This window comes from Rhinoderma darwinii, chromosome 1 (genome assembly GCF_050947455.1).
Source record: "Rhinoderma darwinii isolate aRhiDar2 chromosome 1, aRhiDar2.hap1, whole genome shotgun sequence".
Taxonomy (NCBI): Eukaryota; Metazoa; Chordata; class Amphibia; order Anura; family Rhinodermatidae; genus Rhinoderma; species Rhinoderma darwinii.
The window spans coordinates 649436110-649460218 of record NC_134687.1 but is presented as its reverse complement, the minus strand read 5'-3'; the positions used below and the strand labels follow the sequence as shown (position 1 = coordinate 649460218).

The 24109-nt window shown below is 48.4% G+C and overlaps 2 protein-coding genes and 1 pseudogene across 3 annotated transcripts in view; 2 read left to right on the top strand and 1 right to left on the bottom strand.

Annotated features, from left to right (window-relative positions):
- The window catches only part of LOC142665091 (oocyte zinc finger protein XlCOF29-like), a 134858-nt gene extending 115700 nt beyond the window's left edge, over positions 1-19158 (bottom strand). The window contains exon 1 of the mRNA XM_075844639.1: positions 19064-19158. The gene's annotated coding sequence lies outside the window, so the exon portion shown is untranslated. The remainder of the gene's footprint in view (positions 1-19063) is intronic.
- Positions 1-24109, top strand: part of LOC142698297 (uncharacterized) — a 617727-nt pseudogene that overhangs the window by 387507 nt on the left and 206111 nt on the right.
- Positions 1-24109, top strand: part of LOC142675554 (oocyte zinc finger protein XlCOF29-like) — a 445104-nt gene that overhangs the window by 392138 nt on the left and 28857 nt on the right. The gene's annotated exons all lie outside the window — the stretch shown is intronic.

Sequence of the window (24109 nt, the reverse complement as noted above, 5' to 3'; positions counted from 1 at the left end):
AGGTCAAAACCAGCAGATAATCAAAACCGGTAAACAAAGGGTTAACGAGAGACAAGCGGAGGTCAGTTCCCAAGAAGTCCAGGGCACAGGATAAGGGAGAGCTTGATCACCACACCGAAGAAAGGAGAAAATTCACAAGCAAAGAAAGAGGGAGGAGGCCAGGTATAAATACCCCACCCTAGACGTGACAGGAAGAAGACAGATAAGTGGGATAGGTTCAGGAAGTAAACAGAACAGCCCAATAGATACATCAGTAGTCATGGCGATCTTAAAAGACACAGACGCTTCCTAACAGAATACAGTTAAATCAGAACAGAATCACAAGGTTAGAAGCTCATACCGCAAATGACAGGGGGCTGATATTAACCCGTTCCAACATCATTACATATTCAGCACAGACAGGAGGTAAAGTAAGGAACGTCTGTTTGGAGCTCAGGCATTGACCCCATCAGGAACGTCTCACAAACGCTCCGATTTTATGAGCAGGATGACAAACGAAAATTCTTCTGTGTGGGCGGGGGAAGCAGGACTCATAGGCTTTCTCTAGGAGTCCTGGCAGCATTTATACCATTCTTTACATGAAAATACTAAATAATGTCATAGAAAACGTTATATCCCAGATCTCAGCGTCTACCCCCGATCCTATGCTGCCCTCTGATAGGGGAACATAAGACACCTGACACATCCACACTAAATGGATTGTTCTAACTGAGCAAATCTTCTCAAAAAGTAAGCTGGTCCAGAGAGTAGCCGTGCACCATGGGTCCTGCTGCTGAAAGATCCAACAATCAGCTCATATCACCAGACAAAAAACTGAGGGCGGTCACATAATTAATATGTATGTAATATTACACAACTCGCAATCACAAGAACCCCAACAATATAATACAATGGAAGCCGCTCTTTAACCCTCTCACTGCTTGTCCGGAGCTGTGCTCATGCAGGAGGAAAAGTACTGAGCACAGCTCGGACAGTAGTGTTACTGCAGGAAGAACGGCTCGTAATGAGCAGCAGCTTCTCCCTGCACAGTAACGGTAAAGTTTAACGGTCCACGACCACCCTGACCAGGTCTTGCTGCTGGATTCCGCTTGTTCTTGCGTTTTATCCCCCTACTACTCCATTCCAATAAAATGTTTAAAATAAAATGTAACGGAGTGTATAAAAAAAATATAGAATTATATCTCCACACACACATTGTTCAACCTGTTTTACTTACAAATCAGACAGATCCCTGGATCCTCATTACTCATTACTACCAGTAACCCTGTGTATTGTGTCTTACAAGGAAGAAATTTAACCCTTTCTTATATCTCTCCGCACTTTACCATAACCAAATCCTGTGGGAGCAGGTTCCATGACTTTATGGTTCGGACATTGATGTGCAGCTTTAGTACTTTGTGATGAAATTGCACTTCCTTTAATCGTAAGCAGTGACCCAGTGTTCTCCGCTGGGTCCATGAAAAGAATAATTTATTACATTTTTTTATAGGGACATTTCAATATTTGTATAAATATATCCCCTCCCCCTCAGCCTTCTCTTCTGTAGGTGAAATACATTTCGTTTTGATGGCCTTTCTTCATAACTGAGAGCTTCCAGACCTCGTATTATCCCCAAATGGAGAAATGGTGGCAGAAATTTCTGTGATTGTCCAACTCATCTGAATGTGGTAACTAAAAATTCATGTACCTGCTGCAGAAAGAACCACATTCAGATATATGGAAACTTCTGCGTGTGAACATAACCTAGTGCAGCACTGCAGAAAAGCAAGGAACGTGTGATCAGAGATCAGGAATCACGTCTGTATATACGGCACATGACGAAATTAACACTTCAAAAAATAAACAAACAAAATATAATATCTGTCTCTTCTCACCTTGTGATGTGTGCGGCCGGTAGATCTCCATCATGACCTCCTCGTACAGATCCTTGTGTCCCTCTAGATACTCCCACTCCTCCATGGAGAAATAGACAGCGACATCCTGACACCTTATAGGAACCTGACACACACAATGATACAGTCATCACCCAGACACCTCCAGTGCTGTTACTGTAGAATTTCCCAGCATTCCCAGCAGTGTCACCTCTCCAGTCAGCAGCTCAGTCATCTTGTAGATCAGTTCTAAGATCTTCTTCTCATGTATCCGGGAGTGAGGGGGAGGCTCTGTGATGGGGCTCTGACTACTGCTCCATCCTCCTGACTCATGGATGATGGGAGTCATACAGTCACCCAATGTCTTCTTCACTATTGTGTACTCCTGTGTATGGAGAGAGACACTTAGAGAACTGAACACAGTATCCCCCCTCAGTAGAAAGAGAGCGATTGTGACCCCGCTGTATAGAGCTCTAGTGACCCCACATCTGTAATACTGGAGACCTCACCTACAAAAAGACATTGAGAAAATAGAACGAGGCCAAAACTAAAAAGGAAATAATATTGGGGGCGACTAGATGGACCATGTGCTCTCCTCCTGCCGTCATCTTCTATGTTTCTATATAGAGGTCATCCTGATCCTCCTGGTTCCTGGTCATTCTCATTGCTCTACAACATCACTATTGCTGCATTGGTGACATGACACATAACTGACCATATTGGTGGCTGATCTTCAGCTTCTTGACGTCACTTGGAAGGTCTGGACGTTGTTATACAGGACACTGGATTCTTCCTATTACTTCCTATTATGTATTGTCCCTTCCCTATGTGGGACTTGTTCTATAATGTAGAAAAGTTTACCTCTCCGCTCAACAGGTAGATGATCTCCAAGGTGAAGTCTAATATTCTTCTGCTCATCTCATTCCTGTCCTTGTCCATCCTTGGTGAGTCTTTCAGGAGAAGGAACGTTGTGGAGGAGAAGATGAGAAAATTGGAGGATCTAGTACTGCAGACGTCTTTATGAAGAAAGGAGAAGATGGAAATCATACAGGGGACAACATCATGTGTGACATACAGAACCTCACTTATTGATCATTGAGAGAAACATCTTCTCAGAGCCGTCACCACATGGAATAAAGGGGTATTCCCAACACGGACATTTCTCCCCAGGATATGCCATAAATGTCTGATAGATGCGGCTCCACCTCTGTGTGGCCTTGTTAGGTGGTTACCGTAACTCCTATACAGGTGAATGGAGAGAGTCGTGCACATGTGTGGTCACCTCTCCATTCATTCTCCACCTGGATGTAGTCATCACCTCACCAGTCGGGTCGGGGGACCCCCGTTCTCCACATAGAGGTGGGACCCCCATATATCAGACATTTATGGCATATATCTCAGGTGAGAAGAGTAACATGAAGACATTCCCTGCCAGACAATGAAGACCTGACTCCTGACAACCTGACACATGGCGGATACTGGGGAGACATTGCATAGTGTGCACCACGTCTTGTGAGATGTCAGCAGTCAGTGTTTGATATGAACTGTGAGGTTCTGCAGCAGCTGAGGTGACATTATATATAGGGAACATGCAGTGTGATCTCTTTTCATCATATTATAGCGCTGGTGGAGCGTACCAGAGTGATACATTGTTTTGTGGTATTAGATTTAGTATAAACTTGTACTTTACTCATTTAACCCCTTCCTGCACAGGACGTTTACCACTTAGGAGTTGTTGACATGACATAGGGAAGACCAGACAACTGCTGAAAAGTCAAAGACCTGAGAGAACTGCGATTACGGACAGTTACCTACTTAGATGCCGTGGTCAATAGCGACTGCAGAATCTAAGCTGTAAGAAAGAGGGGGTGGTCCTCTCTGACAATTCATCGGCTCCTCACGACACGATCACATGGTATGGATGGTTGTCATGGCAGGCTGGGGTTAATGAAGGTCTGCCATATTTCTGCTCCTATTAACCCCTTAAGCTTAATCACGATATACTGTATATACAGTGAGTGTGTATGTACGGAAGGTCCCAGCAGTCCAGTGTATATGCACGGAAGGTCCCGGCAGTGAAGTTGTGTGTACGGAAGGTCCTGGCAGTGAAGTTGTGTATGTACGGAAGGTCCTGGCAGTCCAGTGTATATACATGGAAGGTCCTGGCAGTGAAGTGTTAGGAAGCAGCATGTATTGTGCTGTGTGTGCAGGATCTCTGCATTATCTGATCACTCAGTCACATCTTACACACAGACTTCTGTAAAGTGTGACCTGTCCTCCACCTTCTACATTACTCTGTGCTCCTCCTTCTAGACCTGTCCTCTGCTTCTACATTACTCTGTGCTGCTCCTTCTAGACATGTCCTCTGCTTCTACATTACTCTGTGCTCCTCCTTCTAGACCTATCCACCACCTTCTACATTACTCTGTGCTCCTCCTTCTAGACCTGTCCTCTGCTTCTACATTTCTCTTTGCTCCTCCTTATAGACCTGTCCTCAGCTTCTACATTACTCTGTGCTCCTCCTTCTAGACCTGTCCTCTGCTTCTACATTACTCTGTGCTCCTCCTTCTAGACCTGTCCTCTGCTTCTACATTACTCTGTGCTCCTCCTTCTAGACCTGTCCTCTGCTTCTACATTACTATGTGCTCCTCCTTCTATACCTGTCTTCTGCTTCTACATTATTCTGTGCTCCTCCTTCTAGACCTGTCCTCTGCTTCTACATTACTCTGTCCTCCTCCTTCTAGACCTGTCCTCTGCTTCTACATTACTCTGTGCTTCTCCTTCTAGACCAGCCCTCTGACTTCTACATTACTCTGTGCTCCTCCTTTTAGACCTGTCCTCTGCTTCTACATTACTCTTTGCTCCACCTTCTAGACCTGTCCTCCGCCTTCTACATTACCCGGTGCTCCTCCTTCTAGACCTGTCCTCTGCTTCTACATTACTCTGTGCTCCTCCTTCTAGACATGTCCTCTGCTTCTACATTACTCTGTGCTCCTCCTTCTAGACCTGTCCTCCGCCTTCTACATTACCCTGTGCTCCTCCTTCTAGACCTGTCTTCTGCATTACTCTGTGCTCCTCCTTCTAGACCTGTCCACTGCTTCTACATTACTCTGCGGTCCTCGTTCTAGACCTGTCCTCTGCTTGTACATTACCCTGTGCTCCTGCCCACCACCTTCGACGTAGTCGACCACACCCTCCTGATATAAATTCTCTAGTCCCTTGACATCACAGACTTGGCCCTCTCCTGGATCTCCTTATACCTTACCAACTAAACATTTAGTATCCCACCCTCTGTATTAGTGTCCCTCAAGGGTATTTTTATGCTGGGACCCTTACTCTCTCCATCTAAAACTTTAGTCAAGTTTCTGGTCTTGATGTTACCTCCATGCTATCTAGAGGGTCTAACAGCTATCTCCTCCATCACCTCCTGCTTCCTAAAAACATGGAGAAAACTGAATCATCTTTACCCCGTTTCACTCAAGCCCCTTACCAGAACTATCAATCACAGTTAATGGCTCCACACTTTTCCCCGTCTCGCAGGTCCGCTGTATTTGGATAACCCTTATTTTCAAACAGCATAGCCAAGCACTTACCACTTCTTGTTGCCTCCACCTCAAAAACCCTCTCAAAGTCAGTCTTTCTTCACCCTCGAACAGACAAAAATACTAGTATATATGCCCTCATCAGGTAACGTCTACACTGCTCCAACATCCTTCTCTGTGGCTTCCCATCTAACACTATTGCACCCTCCTACCCATTCTCAACTCTGCTGCAAGGGTAAATCTACCTCTCCCTTCATTCCACCTCTGCGGTCACTGGCCACTCATTACCTACTAAATAAAAGTTCAAAATATAAAAAAATTACATGCAAGGCTGTCAACATCCTGTCCCCTCCATACATCTCTTCCCTTTATCTCCCGATACCTAACTACACGTAGTCTCCAGTCTACTACCTGTCCGCTCCATACATATGCCCTAACCTCCCAATACCTTCCCACACATAATATCCAGTCCACAACCTGTCCCCTCCATACATCTGTGCACAAATCTTCCAATACCTTCTCACATGTAATTTTCAGCCAACAACTTGTCGCCTCCATACAGCTCTGCCCTAATCTCCTGATACCTCCCCACATGTAATCTCTGGTCCTCAAGACCTACTTTGCCATCCTTATATCTGTAAGATTTCTCTTGTGCATCCCCCATACTCTGGACCTCTTCCAAACAACACATCAGATCTCTCCCACCATCCAAACCTTTACTAGTAAACTGAACACCCCCTCTTCAGAAAAGCTTATACCCCGAAAAAAACCTGCTGCCCCTACTCCACCAGGTGACCAGCTTCTACCCTCACCTACGGTCTCCTCTTGTAGAGTCTACGCGGGCAAGGTCTCTCTCCTTCTCTTCTAGAGTGCAGTGTACGCGGGCAGGGTTTCTCTCCTCTTGTAGAGCGCAGTCGACGCGGGCAGGGTCTCCCCTTCTCTTGTAGAGCGCAGTCTACGCGGGCAGGGTCTCCCCTTCTCTTGTAGAGCGCAGTCTACGCGGGCAGGGTCTCCCCTTCTCTTGTAGAGCGCAGTCTACGCGGGCAGGGTCTCCCCTTCTCTTGTAGAGCGCAGTCTACGCGGGCAGGGTCTCCCCTTCTCTTGTAGAGCGCAGTCTACACAGGCAGGGTCTCCCCTTCTCTTGTAGAGCGCAGTCTGCGCGGGCAGGGTTTCCTCTTGTAGAGTGCAGTCTACGCGGGCAGGGTCTCCCCTTCTCTTGTAGATCGCAGTCTACGCGGGCAGGGTCTCACCTTCTCTTGTAGAGCGCAGTCTACGCGGGCAGGGTCTCCTCTTCTCTTGTAGAGCGCAGTCTACGTGGGCAGGGTCTCCCCTTCTCTTGTAGAGTGCAGTCTACACGGGCAGGGTCTCCTTCTCTTGTAGAGTGTAGTTTACGTGGGCAGGGTCTCTCTCCTCTTGTAAAGTGCAGTCTACGCGGGCAGGGTCTCTCCTCTTGTAGAGTGCAGTCTACGTGGGCAGGGTCTCTCCTCTTGTAGAGTGCAGTCTACGTGGGCAGGGTCTCTCCTCTTGTAGAGTGTATTCTACGCGGGCATGGTCTCTCCTCTTGTAGAGTGTATTCTACGCGGGCAGGGTCTCTCCTCTTGTAGAGTGTAGTCTACGCGGGCAGGGTCTCTCCTCTTGTATAGTGCAGTCTACGCGGCCAGGGTCTCTCCTGCTCTTGTATATTGCAGTCTACGCAGGCAGGGTCTCTCTCCTTTTGTACCACTCTGTCATTCAGCAATGTTTATGGTCTCATGTTACGTACTTAACCGCTTGGACCCGCAGACAATTTTCATTTCCCCTCCTTTCAAAAGCCAGAACTTTTTTATTTTCCAGTGACATAGACGTATGAGAACATGTCTTGTGTGGGACGTGATGTAGTTTTTAAAGGTGTTTTCAATGATCGAACAACAGATAGTTTATCCACTGGAGAGGTCATCAGTATATGATCATGGGGGTCCAACAACAGGACCCCGCACCGATCAACTGCTCCGGCTGCCGACTGTTTTGAATAGTATGCAGTAGTTGGAGCCGGAAGCAAACAGCTCTGTCCACTACACAGCGGCCGTTCTGTAGAACTGCAGCTCTGCTCCTATTCACTGTAACACTGCAGCTCGGCTGCTATTCCGTGACCGGAGCATCTGCTTTCAGCATGGACGTCTGGTGCCCGGAGGTAGCGGGAGCAGCTGATCGGTGCGGGTCCAGGTGTCAGACCCCCTCAGATCATATACTGATGACCTATCCGGTGGAGGTCATCAGTTGTCCGATCGTGGAAAACCCCTTTACTGTCCCCTATAATGTCCTGGGAAAGAGAAAAACAATTGTGGGCAGGAACAGAGGAAAAACCTGCGAATTCAGTTGTTTTTTGTTTTTCGTTTTTGCGGCGTTCACCATGCGGTAAAAATGGCTTGTTCCCTTTATTCTCCGGGTCAATACGATGACAACGACACCAAATTTATATATTTATCTTCTACAAGGAAAGAACGAGTTGTTCAAAAATAAAACGATTTTGTGTCGCCCGAATTGTGAGACGTTTTAGATTTCCAGTGATTGCGCAGTGTGAGGGGTTTTATATTTCTGGTGATTGCGCGGTGTGAGGGGTTTATATTTCCGGTGATTGCGCGGTGTGAGGGGTTTATATTTCCGGTGATTGCGCGGTGTGAGGGGTTTATATTTCCGGTGATTGCGCGGTGTGAGGGGTTTTATATTTCCGGTGATTGCGCGGTGTGAGGGGTTTTATATTTCCGGTGATTGCGCGGTGTGAGTGGTTTTATATTTCCGGTGATTGCGCGGTGTGAGTGGTTTTATATTTCCGGTGATTGCGCGGTGTGAGGGGTTTTATATTTCCGGTGATTGCGCGGTGTGAGGGGTTTATATTTCCGGTGATTGCGCGGTGTGAGGGGTTTATATTTCCGGTGAATGCTCGGTGTGAGGGGTTTATATTTCCGGTGATTGCGCGGTGTGAGGGGTTTATATTTCCGGTGATTGCGCGGTGTGAGGGGTTTTATATTTCCGGTGATTGCGCGGTGTGAGGGGTTTTATATTTCCGGTGATTGCGCGGTGTGAGGGGTTTTATATTTCCGGTGATTGCGCGGTGTGAGTGGTTTTATATTTCCGGTGATTGCGCGGTGTGAGGGGTTTTATATTTCCGGTGATTGCGCGGTGTGAGGGGTTTATATTTCCGGTGATTGCGCGGTGTGAGGGGTTTATATTTCCGGTGAATGCGCGGTGTGAGTGGTTTATATTTCCAGGGATTGCGCGGTGTGGGGGGGGGGGGGGTGTTTATATTTCCGGTGATTGCGCGGTGTGAGGGGTTTTATATTTCCGGTGATTGCGCGGTGTGAGGGGTTTTATATTTCCGGTGATTGCGCGGTGTGAGGGGTTTTATATTTCCGGTGATTGCGCGGTGTGAGGGGTTTATATTTCCAGTGATTGCGCGGTGTGAGGAGGTTTTATATTTCCGGTGATTGCGCGGTGTGAGGGGTTTTATATTTCGGGTGATTGCGTGGTGTGAGGGGTTTTATATTTCCGGTGATTGCGTGGTGTGAGGGGTTTTATATTTCCGGTGATTGCGCGGTGTGGGGGGGTTTATATTTCCGGTGATTGCGCGGTGTGAGGGGTTTATATTTCCGGTTATTGCGCGGTGTGAGGGGTTTTATATTTCCGGTGATTGCGCAGTGTGAGGGGTTTTATATTTCCGGTGATTGCGCAGTGTGAGGGGTTTTATATTTCCGGTGATTGCGCGGTGTGAGGGGTTTTATATTTCCGGTGATTGCGCGGTGTGAGGGGGTTTATATTGCCGCTGATTGCACGGTGTGAGGGGTTTATATTTCCGGTGATTGCGCGGTGTGAGGGGTTTATATTTCCGGTGATTGCGCGGTGTGAGGGGTTTTATATTTCCGGTGATTGCGCGGTGTGAGGGGTTTTATATTTCCGGTGATTGCGCGGTGGGTTTTATATTTCCGGTGATTGCGCGGTGTGAGGAGGTTTTATATTTCCGGTGATTGCGCGGTGTGAGGGTTTTATATTTCCGGTGATTGCGCGGTGTGAGGGGTTTTATATTTCCGGTGATTGCGCGGTGTGGGGGGTTTTATATTTCCGGTGATTGCGCGGTGTGAGGGGTTTTATATTTCCGATGATTGCGCGGTGTGAGGGGTTTTATATTTCCGGTGATTGCGCAGTGGGAGGGGTTTTATATTCCCGGTGATTGCGCAGTGGGAGGGGTTTTATATTTCCGGTGATTGCGCGGTGTGAGGGGGTTTATATTTCCGGTGATTGCGTGGTGTGAGGGGTTTATATTTCCGGTGATTACGCGGTGTGAGGGGGTTTATATTTCCAGTGATTGCGCGGTGTGAGGGGGTTTATATTTCCAGTGATTGCGCGGTGTGGGGGGTTTTATATTTCCGGTGATTGCGCGGTGTGAGGGGGTTTATATTTCCAGTGATTGCGCGGTGTGGGGGGTTTTATATTTCCGGTGATTGCGCGGTGTGAGGGGGTTTATATTTCCGGTGATTGCGTGGTGTGAGGGGTTTATATTTCCGGTGATTGCGCGGTGTGAGGGGGTTTATATTTCCGGTGATTGCGCGGTGTGAGGGGTTTATATTTCCGGTGATTGCGCGGTGTGAGGGGTTTATATTTCCGGTGATTGCGCGGTGTGAGGGGGTTTATATTTCCAGTGATTGCGCGGTGTGAGGGGGTTTATATTTCCAGTGATTGCGCGGTGTGGGGGGTTTTATATTTCCGGTGATTGCGCGGTGTGAGGGGGTTTATATTTCCAGTGATTGCGCGGTGTGGGGGGTTTTATATTTCCGGTGATTGCGCGGTGTGAGGGGGTTTATATTTCCGGTGATTGCGTGGTGTGAGGGGTTTATATTTCCGGTGATTGCGCGGTGTGAGGGGGTTTATATTTCCGGTGATTGCGCGGTGTGAGGGGTTTATATTTCCGGTGATTGCGCGGTGTGAGGGGTTTATATTTCCGGTGATTGCGCGGTGTGAGGGGTTTATATTTCCGGTGATTGCGCGGTGTGGGGGGGGGGTTATATTTCCGGTGATTGCGCGGTGTGGGGGGGGTTTATATTTCCGGTGATTGCGCGGTGTGAGGGGGTTTATATCTCCGGTGATTGCGCGGTGTGAGTGGTTTTATATTTCCGGTGATTGCGCGGTGTGAGGGTTTTATATTTCCGGTGATTGCGCGGTGTGAGGGTTTTATATTTCCGGTGATTGCGCGGTGTGGGGGGGGGTTTATATTTCCGGTGATTGCGCGGTGTGAGGTGTTTTATATTTCCGGTGATTGCGCAGTGTGGGGGGTTTATATTTCCGGTGATTGCGCAGTGTGAGGGGTTTTATATTTCCGGTGATTGCGCGGTGTGCGGGGTTTTATATTTCCGGTGATTGCGCGGTGTGAGGGGTTTTATATTTCCGGTGATTGCGCGGTGTGAGGGGTTTTATATTTCTGGTGATTGCGCGGTGTGGGGGTTTTATATTTCCGGTGATTGCGCGGTGTGAGTGGTTTATATTTCCGGTGATTGCGCGGTGTAGGGGGGTTTATATTTCCGGTGATTGCGCAGTGTGAGAGGTTTTATATTTCCGGTGATTGCGCGGTGTGGGGGGTTTATATTTCCGGTGATTGTGCGGTGTGAGGGGTTTTATATTTCCGGTGATTGCGCGGTGTGAGGGGTTTATATTTCCGGTGATTGCGCGGTGTGAGGGGTTTTATATTTCCGGTGATTGCGCGGTGTGGGGGGGTTTTATATTTCCGGTGATTGCACGGTGTGGGGGGTTTATATTTCCGGTGATTGCGCGGTGTGGGGGGTTTATATTTCCGGTGATTGCGCGGTGTGAGGGGTTTATATTTCCGGTGTGAATGGTTTTATATTTCCGGTGATTGCGCGGTGTGAGGGGTTTATATTTCCAGTGATTGCGCGGTGTGAGGGGGTTTATATTTCCGGTGATTGCGCGGTGTGAGGGGGTTTATATTTCCGGTGATTGCGCGGTGTGAGGGGGTTTATATTTCCGGTGATTGCGCGGTTTGAGGGTTTTATATTTCCGGTGATTGCGCGGTGTGAGGGGTTTTATATTTCCGGTGATTGCGCGGTGTGAGGGGTTTATATTTCCGGTGATTGCGCGGTGTGAGGGGTTTATATTTCCGGTGATTGCGCGGTGTGAGGGGTTTATATTTCCAGTGATTGCGCGGTGTGAGGGGTTTATATTTCCAGTGATTGCGCGGTGTAGGGGGGTTTTATATTTCCGGTGATTGCGCGGTGTGAGGGGTTTATATTTCCGGTGATTGCGCGGTGTGAGGGGTTTATATTTCCGGTGATTGCGCAGTGTGAGAGGTTTTATATTTCCGGTGATTGTGCGGTGTGAGGGGTTTATATTTCCGGTGATTGCGCGGTGTGAGGGGTTTATATTTCCGGTGATTGCGCGGTGTGAGGGGTTTATATTTCCGGTGATTGCGCGGTGTGAGGGGTTTTATATTTCCGGTGATTGCGCGGTGTGAGGGGTTTTATATTTCCGGTGATTGCGCGGTGTGAGTGGTTTTATATTTCCGGTGATTGCGCGGTGTGAGTGGTTTTATATTTCCGGTGATTGCGCGGTGTGAGGGGTTTTATATTTCCGGTGATTGCGCGGTGTGAGGGGTTTATATTTCCGGTGATTGCGCGGTGTGAGGGGTTTATATTTCCGGTGAATGCTCGGTGTGAGGGGTTTATATTTCCGGTGATTGCGCGGTGTGAGGGGTTTATATTTCCGGTGATTGCGCGGTGTGAGGGGTTTTATATTTCCGGTGATTGCGCGGTGTGAGGGGTTTTATATTTCCGGTGATTGCGCGGTGTGAGGGGTTTTATATTTCCGGTGATTGCGCGGTGTGAGTGGTTTTATATTTCCGGTGATTGCGCGGTGTGAGGGGTTTTATATTTCCGGTGATTGCGCGGTGTGAGGGGTTTATATTTCCGGTGATTGCGCGGTGTGAGGGGTTTATATTTCCGGTGAATGCGCGGTGTGAGTGGTTTATATTTCCAGGGATTGCGCGGTGTGGGGGGGGGGGGGTGTTTATATTTCCGGTGATTGCGCGGTGTGAGGGGTTTTATATTTCCGGTGATTGCGCGGTGTGAGGGGTTTTATATTTCCGGTGATTGCGCGGTGTGAGGGGTTTTATATTTCCGGTGATTGCGCGGTGTGAGGGGTTTATATTTCCAGTGATTGCGCGGTGTGAGGAGGTTTTATATTTCCGGTGATTGCGCGGTGTGAGGGGTTTTATATTTCGGGTGATTGCGTGGTGTGAGGGGTTTTATATTTCCGGTGATTGCGTGGTGTGAGGGGTTTTATATTTCCGGTGATTGCGCGGTGTGGGGGGGTTTATATTTCCGGTGATTGCGCGGTGTGAGGGGTTTATATTTCCGGTTATTGCGCGGTGTGAGGGGTTTTATATTTCCGGTGATTGCGCAGTGTGAGGGGTTTTATATTTCCGGTGATTGCGCAGTGTGAGGGGTTTTATATTTCCGGTGATTGCGCGGTGTGAGGGGTTTTATATTTCCGGTGATTGCGCGGTGTGAGGGGGTTTATATTGCCGCTGATTGCACGGTGTGAGGGGTTTATATTTCCGGTGATTGCGCGGTGTGAGGGGTTTATATTTCCGGTGATTGCGCGGTGTGAGGGGTTTTATATTTCCGGTGATTGCGCGGTGTGAGGGGTTTTATATTTCCGGTGATTGCGCGGTGGGTTTTATATTTCCGGTGATTGCGCGGTGTGAGGAGGTTTTATATTTCCGGTGATTGCGCGGTGTGAGGGTTTTATATTTCCGGTGATTGCGCGGTGTGAGGGGTTTTATATTTCCGGTGATTGCGCGGTGTGGGGGGTTTTATATTTCCGGTGATTGCGCGGTGTGAGGGGTTTTATATTTCCGATGATTGCGCGGTGTGAGGGGTTTTATATTTCCGGTGATTGCGCAGTGGGAGGGGTTTTATATTCCCGGTGATTGCGCAGTGGGAGGGGTTTTATATTTCCGGTGATTGCGCGGTGTGAGGGGGTTTATATTTCCGGTGATTGCGTGGTGTGAGGGGTTTATATTTCCGGTGATTACGCGGTGTGAGGGGGTTTATATTTCCAGTGATTGCGCGGTGTGAGGGGGTTTATATTTCCAGTGATTGCGCGGTGTGGGGGGTTTTATATTTCCGGTGATTGCGCGGTGTGAGGGGGTTTATATTTCCAGTGATTGCGCGGTGTGGGGGGTTTTATATTTCCGGTGATTGCGCGGTGTGAGGGGGTTTATATTTCCGGTGATTGCGTGGTGTGAGGGGTTTATATTTCCGGTGATTGCGCGGTGTGAGGGGGTTTATATTTCTGGTGATTGCGCGGTGTGAGGGGTTTATATTTCCGGTGATTGCGCGGTGTGAGGGGTTTATATTTCCGGTGATTGCGCGGTGTGAGGGGGTTTATATTTCCAGTGATTGCGCGGTGTGAGGGGGTTTATATTTCCAGTGATTGCGCGGTGTGGGGGGTTTTATATTTCCGGTGATTGCGCGGTGTGAGGGGGTTTATATTTCCAGTGATTGCGCGGTGTGGGGGGTTTTATATTTCCGGTGATTGCGCGGTGTGAGGGGGTTTATATTTCCGGTGATTGCGTGGTGTGAGGGGTTTATATTTCCGGTGATTGCGCGGTGTGAGGGGGTTTATATTTCCGGTGATTGCGCGGTGTGAGGGGTTTATATTTCCGGTGATTGCGCGGTGTGAGGGGTTTATATTTCCGGTGATTGCGCGGTGTGAGGGGTTTATATTTCCGGTGATTGCGCGGTGTGGGGGGGGGGTTATATTTCCGGTGATTGCGCGGTGTGGGGGGGGTTTATATTTCCGGTGATTGCGCGGTGTGAGGGGGTTTATATCTCCGGTGATTGCGCGGTGTGAGTGGTTTTATATTTCCGGTGATTGCGCGGTGTGAGGGTTTTATATTTCCGGTAATTGCGCGGTGTGGGGGGTTTTATATTTCCGGTGATTGCGCGGTGTGAGGGGTTTATATTTCCGGTGATTGCGCGGTGTGGGGGGGGTTTATATTTCCGGTGATTGCGCGGTGTGAGGGGTTTATATTTCCGGTGATTGCGCGGTGTGGGGGGGGTTTATATTTCCGGTGATTGCGCGGTGTGAGGTGTTTTATATTTCCGGTGATTGCGCAGTGTGGGGGGTTTATATTTCCGGTGATTGCGCAGTGTGAGGGGTTTTATATTTCCGGTGATTGCGCGGTGTGCGGGGTTTTATATTTCCGGTGATTGCGCGGTGTGAGGGGTTTTATATTTCCGGTGATTGCGCGGTGTGAGGGGTTTTATATTTCTGGTGATTGCGCGGTGTGGGGGTTTTATATTTCCGGTGATTGCGCGGTGTGAGTGGTTTATATTTCCGGTGATTGCGCGGTGTAGGGGGGTTTATATTTCCGGTGATTGCGCAGTGTGAGAGGTTTTATATTTCCGGTGATTGCGCGGTGTGGGGGGTTTATATTTCCGGTGATTGTGCGGTGTGAGGGGTTTTATATTTCCGGTGATTGCGCGGTGTGAGGGGTTTATATTTCCGGTGATTGCGCGGTGTGAGGGGTTTTATATTTCCGGTGATTGCGCGGTGTGGGGGGGTTTTATATTTCCGGTGATTGCACGGTGTGGGGGGTTTATATTTCCGGTGATTGCGCGGTGTGGGGGGTTTATATTTCCGGTGATTGCGCGGTGTGAGGGGTTTATATTTCCGGTGTGAATGGTTTTATATTTCCGGTGATTGCGCGGTGTGAGGGGTTTATATTTCCAGTGATTGCGCGGTGTGAGGGGGTTTATATTTCCGGTGATTGCGCGGTGTGAGGGGGTTTATATTTCCGGTGATTGCGCGGTGTGAGGGGGTTTATATTTCCGGTGATTGCGCGGTTTGAGGGTTTTATATTTCCGGTGATTGCGCGGTGTGAGGGGTTTTATATTTCCGGTGATTGCGCGGTGTGAGGGGTTTATATTTCCGGTGATTGCGCGGTGTGAGGGGTTTATATTTCCGGTGATTGCGCGGTGTGAGGGGTTTATATTTCCAGTGATTGCGCGGTGTGAGGGGTTTATATTTCCAGTGATTGCGCGGTGTAGGGGGGTTTTATATTTCCGGTGATTGCGCGGTGTGAGGGGTTTATATTTCCGGTGATTGCGCGGTGTGAGGGGTTTATATTTCCGGTGATTGCGCAGTGTGAGAGGTTTTATATTTCCGGTGATTGTGCGGTGTGAGGGGTTTATATTTCCGGTGATTGCGCGGTGTGATGGGGTTTATATTTCCGGTGATTGCGCGGTGTGGGGGGTTTTATATTTCCGGTGATTGCGAGGTGTGAGGGGTTTATATTTCCGGTGATTGCGCGGTGTGGGGGGTTTTATATTTCCTGTGATTGCACGGTGTGGGGGGGGGGGGGTTATATTTCCGGTGATTGCGTGGTGTGAGGGGTTTATATTTCCGGTGATTGCGCGGTGTGGGGGGGGGGTTATATTTCCGGTGATTGCGCGGTGTGAGGGGTTTATATTTCCGGTGATTGCGCGGTGTGGGGGGTTTTATATTTCCAGTGATTGCACGGTGTGGGGGGGGGGGTTATATTTCCGGTGATTGCGTGGTGTGAGGGGTTTATATTTCCGGTGATTACGCGGTGTGAGGGGTTTTATATTTCCGGTGATTGCGTGGTGTGGGGGTTTTATATTTCCGGTGATTGCGCGGTGTGGGGGGTTTATATTTCCGGTGATTGTGCGGTGTGAGGGGTTTTATATTTCCGGTGATTGCGCGGTGTGGGGGGGTTTTATATTTCCGGTGATTGCGCGGTGTGAGGGGTTTATATTTCCGGTGATTGCGCGGTGTGAGGAGTTTTATATTTCCGGTGATTGCGCGGTCTGAGGGGGTTTATATTTCCGGTGGTTGCGCGGTGTGGGGGGGTTTTATATTTCCGGTGATTGCGCGGTGTGAGGGGTTTATATTTCCGGTGATTGCGCGGTGTGAGGGGTTTATATTTCCGGTGATTGCGCGGTGTGAGGGGGGTTATATTTCCGGTGATTGCGCGGTGTGAGGGGGTTTATATTTCCGGTGATTGCGCGGTGTGAGGGGTTTTATATTTCCGGTGATTGCGCGGTGTGAGGGGTTTTATATTTTCGGTGATTGCTCGGTGTGAGGGGTTTATATTTCCTGTGATTGTGCGGTGTGGGGGGGTTTATATTTCCGGTGATTGCGTGGTGTGAGGGGTTTATATTTCCGGTGATTGCGCGGTGTGAGGGGTTTTATATTTCCGGTGATTGCGCGGTGTGGGGGGGTTATATTTCCGGTGATTGCACGGTGTGTTGTGTTTTATATTTCCGGTGATTGCGAGGTGTGAGGGGGTTTATATTTCCGGTGATTGCGCGGTGTGAGGGGTTTTATATTTCCGGTGATTGCGCGGTGTGAGGGGTTTATATTTCCGGTGATTGCTCGGTGTGGGGGTGTTTTATATTTCCGGTGATTGCGCGGTGTGAGGGGTTTATATTTCCGGTGATTGCGCGGTGTGAGGGGTTTTATATTTCCGGTGATTGCCCGGTGTGAGGGGTTTATATTTCCGGTGATTGCAGGGTGTGGGGGGTTTATATTTCCGGTGATTGTGCGGTGTGAGGGGTTTATATTTCCGGTGATTGCGCGGTGTGAGGGGTTTATATTTCCGGTGATTGCGCGGTGTGAGGGGGCTTATATTTCCGGTGATTGCGCGGTGTGAGGGGTTTTATATTTCCGGTGATTGCGCGGTGTGGGGGGTTTTATATTTCCGGTGATTGCGCGGTGTGAGGGGTTTATATTTCTGGTGATTGCGCGGTGTGAGGGGTTTTATATTTCCGGTGATTGCGCGGTGTGAGGGGTTTTATATTTCCGGTGATTGCGTGATGTGAGGGGTTTTATATTTCGGGTGATTGAGCGGTGTGAGGGGTTTATATTTCCGGTGATTGCGCGGTGTGGGGGGTTTTATATTTCCGGTGATTGCGCGGTGTGAGGGGTTTTATATTTCCGGTGATTGCGCGGTGTGAGGGGTTTTATATTTCCGGTGATAGCGTGGTTTGAGATGTTTTATATTTCCGGTGATTGCGCGGTGTGAGGGGTTTATATTTCCGGTGATTGCGCGGTGTGAGGGGTTTTATATTTCCGGTGATTGCGCAGTGTGAGGGGTTTATATTTCCGGTGATTGCGCGGTGTGAGGGGTTTATATTTCCGGTGATTGCGCGGTGTGAGGGGTTTATATTTCCGGTGTGAGGGGGTTTATATTTCCGGTGATTGCGCGGTGTGGGGGGGGGAGGTTATATTTCCGGTGATTGCGCAGTGTGAGGGGTTTATATTTCCGGTGATTGCGCGGTGTGAGGGGTTTATATTTCCGGTGATTGCGCGGTGTGAGGGGTTTATATTTCCGGTGTGAGGGGGTTTATATTTCCGGTGATTGCGCGGTGTGGGGGGGGGGGGTTATATTTCCGGTGATTGCGCGGTGTGGGGGGGGGAGGTTATATTTCCGGTGATTGCGCAGTGTGAGGGGTTTTATATTTCCGGTGATTGCGCAGTGTGAGGGGTTTATATTTCCGGTGATTGCGCAGTGTGGGGGGTTTTATATTTCCGGTGATTGCGCGGTGTGAGGGGTTTTATATTTCCGGTGATTGCGCGGTGTGAGGGGTTTTATATTTCCGGTGATTGCGCGGTGTGGGGGGTTTATATTTCCGTGATTGCGCGGTGTGAGGGGTTTTATATTTCCGGTAATTGCGCGGTGTGAGGGGTTTTATATTTCCGGTGATTGCGCGGTGTGAGGGGTTTTTTATTTCCAGTGATTGCGCGGTGTGAGGGGTTTTATATTCCCGGTGATTGCGCGGTGTGAGGGGTTTTATATTTCCGGTGATTGCGCGGTGTGGGGGGTTTATATTTCCGGTGATTGCGCGGTGTGAGGGGTTTATATTTCCGGTGATTGCGCGGTGTGAGGGGGTTTATATTTCCGGTAATTGCGCGGTGTGAGGGGGTTTATATTTCCGGTGATTGCGCGGTGTGAGGGGTTTATATTTCCGGTGATTGCGCGGTGTGAGGGGTTTTGTGGGGCGAGATGTAGATTTTGTGGGTGACATTTTGGGGACTTTATATTCAATATGTTGGAGAATCGCGGCGACCAATAACCGCGACATTCACATGTGAATTATTTCTGCCGGTTATAACTTTATATTTTGATAATTTGGACATAACGGATGCGGCAATTACGTTACTTATTTTTAATGTTTACATCATTTTTTGTAGGAAAAAACCCCACAAAAAACGTATTACTATGGTAACCGGTCGGCATCGCGCAGTCTCTTCGGAGGACAGAGGAAGCCGCTATTCTAACTGATCAGATGTCGCGGTCACTATTGATCACGGCATCTGAAGGGTTACACGGCCGGGATTGCGCTGTTTCCGATCTTGGCGGTTGCCGGCGGCTGTGAGAAGCCGTGTACGGTGCAGGCTCCGCTCCTTCTAGTGTGACGGCGCACGTACAACATAATACTATAGATCTGATGCCACCAAGGGGTTAAACCCTCCTGTATTTCATATTTACAGCGCTAATAATAAATAATAATAATCACCAACACTGTGCCAGACAAAAACGCACCAAAACCGGACAGAAATGACCTCATGTAACCTTACCTTACTACTGCATCATGGGAAATCTCCTGACTGATAACAGAGAGACCACTAAACAACAGCGGTGACCGGAAGTCATGTAGACCCGACCAGCGAAGCTCCACCTCATAAACGGGAAGGACCTGTGATGACGTCACCACCATGTGACCGAGAGTGTACAGCACTCCGCCCCTTATGTCACGTGATCATCATACTTTACACAGAATAGGAGCTCCGCTGCCTCACAGAACTCCGCCCCTCATGTCATGTGATTCTAGTCACAGGTCCTTCATACAATCTTTCCACTTCTAAGCTCCGCCCCTGATGCCGCGGCCACGTGATGTTCATATCTTCACAAGTCCTTTATTCACGTCTCCTCTCCACTGATAAGCTCCGCCTCTCCTGCCCCTATCTCGGGTGGTGACGTCATCACAGGTCCTTCAGCTATTGCCGTGTGAGGTTGAGAGCAGCGCTGGTCGGGTGTTCTCTCTGTTATCAGTCACCCCTGTATAAGTGTGTGTATACAGAGATCTGTCAATCATTTAGTGACCCCGCCCTCTGGACGCCTAGCCGGGATTTAACCCCTCCAGTGCCGGCCTCTTTGGGGTGAGTTGTTATTTCTGGTCTTTGTAGTGGTCGGGTGGTTTGTGGGACGAGTCGTGTTTTGTAATGACATAATATTCGGGACATACAACTTATTCACTGACTTTTATACATTTCTTGTTAATGTCGTTCTCCGTGCGGTTTAAGGGAATGTTCACACGTAGCGAATACGACCCACAACACGCAAGGAAATCACCCCGAATATTCACCCTAAATGGTGGCCGTATAATCCTCCCGAATATCTACTACAGAAATACAACAAGGCCGATCCTCACCTCTCCGAGCGTTACCATAGCAACACGTCCCTGCTCTTCCGGCTGTGTCCAGGTGACCCCTATAATGACATGTGACCTCTCCGGCCTGTGATTGGCTGCAGGGGTCACATGACGCCTTCTGTTTTATATATGTGTAACCTGCAGCGTTGCTGTGAACACGCGGTGGAGCCGCAGAGGATTCTGGGAGCAATGGCGTGTGTTGCGGAACTTGACTTTTCCATTGAACTTAATGGGGAAATTCTGCAAATAAAGCGCAGCGAATCCGCTGTATAAATCCGATATCCTGCGTGTCTATAATCCGCACCGCAGGTTAACCCCTTAATGACCAGGACAGGTTCTATTCCCCCCCCCCCCTGTCTTCTCAGATCTATAACGTTCTGGTTTCTCTGTCAGTCTCGCGGTGCGAGGATTATATTCTCCGGGACGAGTTGTAGATTTTCAGGGCGTCATATAAAGTATCACATAATCTCACTGCAACTGCAAAACCTCTATGTGGGGAAAATGTGGAATAATTGCGATTCCTCCAATGTTTTTTGGTTAGATTTTTGCGGCGTTCACCGTGTTGTAAAAACATCCACGTAACGTTATTCTGCGGGACCGTGGTAAAGTTCTATAACTTTTCATGATGTGCGACATTTACAAAAAAACTTTTTTATTTCAATGTTTTTTTTATTGTGTCGCCAGATTCTCATAGTTGCCAACCAGTGTGTGGTAATATCTACAGGGAGCAGCGTGTGTGGTAATATCTACAGGGAGCCGTGTGTGTGGTAATATCTACAGGGGGCAGTGTGTGTGGTAATATCTACAGGGAGCAGTGTGTGTGGTAATATCTACAGGGAGCAGTGTGTGTGGTAATATCTACAGGGAGCAGTGTGTGTGGTAATATCTACAGGGAGCAGTGTGTGGTAATATCTACAGGGAGCAGCGTGTGTGGTAATATCTACAGGGAGCAGTGTGTGTGGTAATATATACAGGGAGCAGTGTGTGGTAATATCTACAGGGAGCAGTGTGTGGTAATATATACAGGGAGCAGTGTGTGGTAATATCTACAGGGAGCAGTGTGTGTGGTAATATATACAGGGAGCAGCGTGTGTGGTAATATCTACAGGGAGCAGTGTGTGTGGTAATATATACAGGGAGCAGTGTGTGTGGTAATATCTACAGGGAGCAGTGTGTGTGGTAATATCTACAGGGAGCAGTGTGTGTGGTAATATATACAGGGAGCAGTGTGTGTGGTAATATCTACAGGGAGCAGTGTGTGTGGTAATATATACAGGGAGCAGTGTGTGTGGTAATATCTACAGGGAGCAGTGTGTGTGGTAATATATACAGGGAGCAGTGTGTGTGGTAATATCTACAGGGAGCAGTGTGTGTGGTAATATCTACAGGGAGCAGTGTGTGGTAATATCTACAGGGAGCAGTGTGTGTGGTAATATATACAGGGAGCAGTGTGTGTGGTAATATATACAGGGAGCAGTGTGTGGTAATATCTACAGGGAGCAGTGTGTGTGGTAATATATACAGGGAGCAGTGTGTGTGGTAATATCTACAGGGAGCAGTGTGTGTGGTAATATATACAGGGAGCAGTGTGTGTGGTAATATCTACAGGGAGCAGTGTGTGTGGTAATATCTACAGGGAGCAGTGTGTGGTAATATCTACAGGGAGCAGTGTGTGTGGTAATATATACAGGGAGCAGTGTGTGTGGTAATATATACAGGGAGCAGTGTGTGTGGTAATATCTACAGGGAGCAGTATGTGTGGTAATATCTACAGGGAGCAGTGTGTGTGGTAATATCTACAGGGGGCAGCGTGTGTGGTAATATCTACAGGGAGCAGTGTGTGTAGTATTATCTACAGGGTGCAGTGTGTGGTAATATCTACAGGGAGCAGTGTGTGTGGTAATATCTACAGGGGGCTGTGTGTGTGGTAATATCTACAGGGAGCAGCGTGTGTGGTAATATCTACAGGGGGCAGTGTGTGTGGTAATATCTACAGGGAGCAGTGTGTGTGGTAATATCTACAGGGAGTAGCGTGTGTGGTAATATCTACAGGGAGCAGTGTGTGTGGTAATATATACAGGGAGCAGTGTGTGTGGTAATATCTACAGGGAGCAGTGTGTGGTAATATCTACAGGGAGCAGTGTGTGTGGTAATATCTACAGGGAGCAGTGTGTGTGGTAATATCTACAGGGAGCAGCGTGTGTGGTAATATCTACAGGGAGCAGCGTGTGTGGTAATATCTACAGGGAGCAGTGTGTGTGGTAATATCTACAGGGAGCAGTGTGTGTGGTAATATCTACAGGGAGCAGTGTGTGTGGTAATATCTACAGGGAGCAGTGTGTGTGGTAATATATACAGGGAGCAGTGTGTGTGGTAATATCTACAGGGAGTAGCGTGTGGTAATATCTACAGGGAGCAGTGTGTGTGGTAATATATACAGGGAGCAGTGTGTGTGTGGTAATATATACAGGGAGCAGCGTGTGTGGTAATATCTACAGGGAGCAGTGTGTGTGGTATTATCTACAGGGAGCAGTGTGTGTGGTAATATCTACAGGGAGCAGTGTGTGGTAATATATACAGTGAGCAGTGTGTGGTAATATATACAGGGAGCAGCGTGTGTGGTAATATCTACAGGGAGCAGTGTGTGTGGTAATATCTACAGGGGGCAGTGTGTGTGGTAATATCTACAGGGAGCAGCGTGTGTGGTAATATCTACAGGGAGCAGTGTGTGTGGTAATATCTACAGGGAGCAGCGTGTGTGGTAATATCTACAGGGAGCAGTGTGTGTGGTAATATATACAGGGAGCAGTGTGTGTGGTATTATCTACAGGGAGCAGTGTGTGTGGTAATATCTACAGGGAGCAGTGTGTGTGGTAATATCTACAGGGAGCAGTGTGTGTGGTAATATCTACAGGGAGCAGTGTGTGTGGTAATATCTACAGGGAGCAGTGTGTGTGGTAATATCTACAGGGAGCAGTGTGTGTGTGGTAATATCTACAGGGAGCAGTGTGTGTGGTAATATCTACAGGGAGCAGTGTGTGTGGTAATATATACAGGGAGCAGTGTGTGTGGTATTATCTACAGGGAGCGGTGTGTGTGGTAATATCTACAGGGAGCAGTGTGTGTGGTAATATCTACAGGGAGCAACGTGTGGTAATATCTACAGGGAGCAGTGTGTGTGGTAATATCTACAGGGAGCAGTGCGTGTGGTAATATCTACAGGGAGCAGTGTCTGTGGTAATATCTACAGGGAGCAGTGTGTGTGATAATATCTACAGGGAGCAGTGTGTGTGGTAATATCTACAGGGAGCAGTGTGTGGTAATATCTACAGGGAGCAGTGTGTGTGGTAATATCTACAGGGAGCAGTGTGTGGTAATATCTACAGGGGGCAGTGTGTGGTAATATCTACAGGGAGCAGTGTGTGTGGTAATATCTACAGGGAGCAGTGTGTGGTAATATCTACAGGGAGCAGCGTGTGTGGTAATATCTACAGGGAGCAGCGTGTGTGTGGTAATATCTACAGGGAGCAGTGTGTGTGGTAATATCTACAGGGAGCAGTGTGTGTGGTAATATCTACAGGGAGCAGTGTGTGTGGTAATATATACAGGGAGCAGTGTGTGTGGTAATATCTACAGGGAGCAGTGTGTGTGGTAATATCTACAGGGAGCAGCGTGTGTGGTAATATCTACAGGGAGCAGTGTGTGGTAATATCTACAGGGAGCAGTGTGTGGTAATATCTACAGGGGGCAGTGTGTGGTAATATCTACAGGGGGCAGTGTGTGTGGTAATATCTACAGGGAGCAGTGTGTGTGGTAATATCTACAGGGAGCAGTGTGTGTGGTAATATCTACAGGGAGCAGTGTGTGTGGTAATATATACAGGGAGCAGTGTGTGGTAATATCTACAGGGAGCAGTGTGTGGTAATATCTACAGGGAGCAGTGTGTGGTAATATCTACAGGGAGCAGTGTGTGCGGTAATATCTACAGGGAGCAGTGTGTGTGGTAATATCTACAGGGAGCAGTGTGTGTGATAATATCTACAGGGAGCAGTGTGTGTGGTATTATCTACAGGGAGCAGTGTGTGTGGTAATATCTACAGGGAGCAGTGTGTGTGGTAATATGTACAGGGAGCAGGTTGTGGTAATATCTACAGGGAGCAGTGTGTGTGGTAATATGTACAGGGAGCAGTGT